Below are 6000 nucleotides of genomic sequence, written 5' to 3'. Positions count from 1 at the left end.
TGATGGTGGAAGAAGGGATTAAAAGGCTTAGGGATTGGGCATGCCAAAATTTTTATATTATGCACCACGAGAAAACCCACCAGGGAATTATAGCCCAACCCCCAGAGGACATATCATTACCAAGACCATCATGAGTGCATAAGTGAGAGGGGAATAACTAACAAGGTCAGTGGTGGCTCTCCTTTGTAGGTTATAACTGATGGAAGGAGAAGTTGTCACAGAGCTTGGCTCATGATAGCAATGGGAACAATGGGACCCCAAAGTTATAGAGGCCAGAGGGTGATGCTTATCTGCCAGAAGCCAGGGGGTTGCAATTATTGTAATGTCCAGAGGGGCTGGAATGGCAGCTGTCTTAGTCAGCTTGGGCTGTTATAACAAATACCATACATTCGGTGGCTTACGCAGCAGAAATTTATTTCTCACAGGTCTGGAGGCTGAAAGTCAGAGATCAAGTTGCCAGCACGTGTGGTGGTTTCTGGTGAGGGCCCTCGCCCTGGTTAATAAACAGCAGCCTTCTTGCTGTATCCTCACATGGTAGAGAGAAGAAGCTCTGGTCCCCACCTCTTCTTACAAGGATGCTAATCTCATCATGGAGGTACTACCATCATGATCTCATCTGAATTTAGTTACTCCCCAAAGGCTCCACCTCCAAATATCATCACATTGGGGATTAAGGCTTTAAATGTATGGCTTTTGTGGGGACACAAACATTCGGTTCATAGAGGCAGGCTTGAACCACATAGCGTTGTGAAGATGGTTAACAGAGCATGGCATCCCTAGAGACAAAAGAGATGAGCAGGCAATGAGGGTGCTGTTTAGTACATATAATCAAAAGAAAGTGGCAATGGATAAGCAGGAAACTGAGGGTTATCTTCCATTAAAAAGTAAAGATTAAAGGTGACATATTATATGATTCTATTTATATGAAATGTCTAGAATAGGCAAATCCATAGAGATAGAAAGTAGATTAGTAGTTGTCAGGGGCTGGTGGGGGGTTGGTGAGATAGAGAATAGTGACAACTATGTAATAGGTACAGATTTTCTTTTTAGAGGTAATAAAATGTTTTGGAATTAGATAGGGGTGATAATTGTACAACATTGTGAATGTACTAAAAATCACTAAATTGTACACTCTAAAGTGGTTAAAATGATGAATTTTGTGCTATGTAAAGTTTACCTTAATTTGAAAAGAGATGATCCCTTGCCCAGACCAGAGTCAGTGCTCAGGTTCAGAACCTGCTACATGAAGAGGTAGCTAGATTCCCAAGAGGAAGTTCTCTGAAATACCACAGGAAGTACATGCCCTGATGGTAGCCTCAGTCTTTGCCCTAAGGGACCTATGGCCATTTATTCAGGTGACAGTTCTGTTCACTGAGGAAAGGGAACTGTCCAGACATGTTGAAGACTATTAGATGCTGCAGGAAATAAGTTGACATTGATAACAGAAACCCAAAGTGTCATAATGCCCCCTATATTAGTCTGCTTGGGTTGCCATAACAAAATACTACAGACTGGATGGATTAAACAACAGAAATTTATTTCTCACAGTTCTGGAGGTTGGGAAGTCCAAGATCAAGGTGATGTCAAGGTAGGTTTTATTCTGAGGCCTCTTCTCTTCACTTGTAGGTGGTCACCATCTCCCTGTATGCTCACATGACCTTTTCTATGTGCACATGTGAAGAGAGAAAGAATGAACTCTCTGTTGTCTCTTCTTATAAGGGCACCAATCCTATTGGATCAAGTCCCCACCCTTATGATCTCACTTAACCTTAATTACTTAATTACTTATGTCTTTACAAGACTCATTTCCAAATACAGCTACACGGGAGGCTAGGTCTTCAATATATGAATTTTTAAGGGACACCAACATTCAGTCCATAATATGCCCTATTAGTTTGGAAGCACATGGTGGGGCAGGTAATGAATAGAGTCCTGATCAAAGTGTGAGTTCCCATTGGTCCATTAGACTGCAGACGCACCTGGTGTTCATTTTCATGTTGCTAAATTGGGAATGATATTCTTGGTTATGTCAAGCATGTCATAGCCCCATAATGGGTCTTGGTTTGTGAGGTAAGAAATACCATACCAGGGAAAACTAAGTGGAAGCCTTTGAAACTTCTCACCCTCACCCCTAGCCAAAATAGTAAATCAAAAACAATGTTGCATCCCAGAGAAGACAGTGGAGTGCATCCCTTAAATATCCAAAAGATGCAAAGATGATAATCTCGATTTAATCCACTGCACTGGCCTCTGCAGAAGCCATATAGATCCTGCAGAATAACTGTAGACTACCTCAAGTAATAGCCTCACTGCAGTAGTCATGCTGGGTGTAGTATTTTTGTTAGAACAGATGAATGTGGCTTCAGGTACATTATTTGTGGTCACTGATTTTGGTAAATAAACTCTTTTCCATGCCAGTGAGGAAAGAGGATCATGAACATCTGCATTCACATGAAGTGGATAACAAAACCTTACACCTAATGGAACTAGAAAAAGAAGAACAAACAAAACCAAAAGTTAGTAGAAGGAAAGAAATAATATAGATCAGAACAGAAGTAAATGAAATAGAGACTTAAAAAACAGAAAAGATCAATTTAACTAAGAGCTTGTTTTTGAAAAGATAAAACATTTTTAAAAAATTTATTTATTTATTTTTGGCTGCATTGGGTCTTCGTTGCTGCGCATGGGCTTTCTCTAGTTGCGGCGAGTGGGGGCTACTCTTTGTTGCGGTGCCCAGACTTCTTGTTGTGGTGGCTTCTCTTGTTGTGGAGCATGGGCTCTAGGCATGTGGGCTTCAGTAGTTGTGGCACGTGGGCTCAGTAGTTGTGGCTCACAGGCTCTAGAGCGCAGGCTCAGTAGTTGTGACACACGGGCTTAGTTGCTCCGCGGCATGTGGGATCTTCTCGAACCAGGGATCAAACCCGTGTCCCCTGCATTGGCAGGCGGATTCTTAACCACTGCGCCACCAGAGAAGTCCCGAAAAGATAAACAAAATTGATAATGCTTTTGCCAGACTCATCAAGAAAACAATTAAAAATTAAATACATAAAATCATAAATGAAAGAGGTTACAACTAACACCACAGAATTACATAAAAGATCACTACAAACAAACACATGCCAATAAAATGGACAATGTAGAAAGAATGGATAAATTCCTAGAAATGCACAATTTCCAAAGACTGAATCAGGAAGAAATAGAAAATATGAACAGACAATTTCCAGTAATGAAATTAAATTAGTAATCTAAAAAACTCCAAACAAAAAAAGTCCAGGACTAGACAGCTTCACAGATGAATTCTGCCAAACATTTAAAGAAATTCTGTTCTTTTCAGACTATTCCAAAAAATTGAAGAGGAAGGAATGCTTCTGAACTTACTCTACAAAGTCAGCTTCATGCTGATACTAAAATCAGTCAAGGACACTGCAAGAAAAGAAAATTATAGGCCAATATCACAGAACGTAGATGCAAAAATCCTCAACAAAATATTAGCAAACGAAATTCAGCAATATGTTAAAAGTATCATGTACCTTGATATAGTGGGATTTATCCTAGGGATGCAAGGATGGTTCAGTATTTGTAAATCAATCAACATGATACACCACATTAACAAAAGGGAGGATAAAAATCACATGATCACCCCACAGATGCAGAAAAAGCATTTGACAAAATTCAATATCCATTTATGATAAAAAACTCTCAACAAAGTGGGTACAGAGGGCATATACCTCAATATAATAAGGGCCATATATGACAAACCTATAGCCAACATCATACTCAATGGTGAAAAGCTGAAAGCATTTCCTCTAAGATCAGGAACAAGACAAGAATGTCCACTCTTGCCACTTTTATTCAACATAGTACTGGAAACCCTAGCCACAGCCATCAGAGAAGAAAAGGAAATAAAAGGAATCCAAATTGGAAAGGAAGAAGTAAAACTGTCACTGTTTGCAGATGACACAATACTATACATAGAAAATCCTAAAGATGCCACCAAAGAACTATTGGAACTCATCAATGAATTTGGTAAAGTTGCAGGATACAAAATTATTATACAGGAATCTGTTGCAATTTTATACACCAACAACGAACTATCAGAAAGAGAAATTAAGGAAACGATTCCATTTACCATAATATCAAAAAGGATAAAATGCCTAGGAATAAACCTACCTAATGAGGTAAAAGACCTGTACTCAGAAAACTATGACACTGATGAAAGAAATTGAAGATGACACAGACAGATGGAAAGATATACTGTGTTCATGGACTGGAAGAATCAGTATTGTTAAAATGACAATAATACCCCTGGCAACCTACAGATTTAATGCAATCCCTATCAAAATACCAATGGCATTTTCACAAACTAGAACAAATAATTCTAAATTTGTATGGAAACACAAAGACCCTGAGCAGCCAAAACAATCTTGAGAAAGAAGAACAGAGCTGCAGGTATCATGCTCCCTGTCTTCAGACTATACTACAATACTACAGTAATCAAAGCAGCATGGTACTGGCAAAAAAACAGACAGATCAATGGAACAGGATAGAGACCCCAGAAATAAACTCATACTTATATAGTCAATTAATCGATGACAAAAGAGGCAAGAATATACAATGCGGAAAAGACAGCCTCTTCAATAAATGGTGTTGGGGAAACTGGACAGTTTCATATGGAAGAATCAAACCAGATTACTTAAAAACAATGTGGCCATTTAAAAACTTGACATATAAGTATGTATATACAAACAGAAAATTAGTTCAGAAAAACAATTTGTTTTCTACCTAAGCATGATGGATTACTCTCCCCAAATGGCCTGTGTACACTAGCTGTGGGTGTGATTGCTAAACAGTCAATGTATTTATTAAGTCATTTCTAGAAAACAGTCAGTTTGGTGTGTTGGTGGTAGCATTGGATGGTGTGTTTCAACCAAAGAAACAGCTTTAATTTCCTGCGGTAGTTTGCCTACTACTAGGGCACATCTTTCTATAAGTAGGTCTCCTTGACATTTTAATTAATGATTAAAAAATAAGTACACAACGTTGTGAATGTACTTAATGGCACTGAACTGAACACTTAAAATGGTGAAAATGGTAAATTTATGTTATGCATAGTTTACATGCCTCCCCCCCCCCGAAATATTCCTATGGGATAATTTACAAGTTAACAGAACTTTAGAGCTGGAATTTTCTCAGCTCATCTCTCAATGTCAACCCTGAAAGTGTGGAGGTTGACTATGAGAGGATGTGACATTTTGGCCTTAGCCAGTCTCTTCCTAGCCTTTCCTGTTTTGCAGGCGAGGCTGGTGTGTGTGTGTGTGTGCGTCTGTGTGTGCGTGCGTGTGTGTGCGCGCGCGCGCAAGAGAAGGTCTTGTCTATCCCTTGCCCACTTTGATGCTGGGGAGAGGGCAAGTCTGTCTGCCTGTCTGTGTCTGTCTCTCTCTCTCTCTCCCTCTGCCTCCGTGTTTTCTTGTGTGATTGGAGACCACTGAGTAGGCAGCCGCACTAGTCTTCCTCCTTCCCGGGGAAAGGTGCAATTTAAAGGTTCTGTCGCAGCAGGTTAAAAGATCCTGGATATTTTGGCCACTCCACTCTGCCGCCTTAGCCCGCAATCAGCGGACTGAGGGTGGGGCTGGAATGAAAAAGGTTTGGATCTCAATGACAGCAGATGAAAGTTGCAAAAACTCTGCCCAGGTTTCTGCTCTGGATCAACTTTCCAGGTTATATGATGAACAGGTCTTAGGACTCGCGGTGGTGCATCCCCCCTCTGACTCGTGCCTTGGTTCGCCGCTCCTGCTCAGAGCCCCTGCGCTCACAGTCCCCGCACCTGCCGGGCGCGCGCCCCACCAGCCCGGGGCTGCAGCCTCCGCCGCCGCTGTAGTTGCCGCCGCCACGGGGCCTGCTCCACCAGGCACATGCGCACTGGCGACGCCGGGCCGGCGCCTTCAGTCTCCTCCTCCGCCGCCTCCCGGTTCCGCAGCCACTTCCTGCAGCTGTTTCCCT

The sequence above is a fragment of the Balaenoptera ricei genome, chromosome 4 (genome assembly GCF_028023285.1).
Source record: "Balaenoptera ricei isolate mBalRic1 chromosome 4, mBalRic1.hap2, whole genome shotgun sequence".
Classification (NCBI taxonomy): Eukaryota; Metazoa; Chordata; class Mammalia; order Artiodactyla; family Balaenopteridae; genus Balaenoptera; species Balaenoptera ricei.
This window is presented reverse-complemented; position numbering follows the sequence as displayed.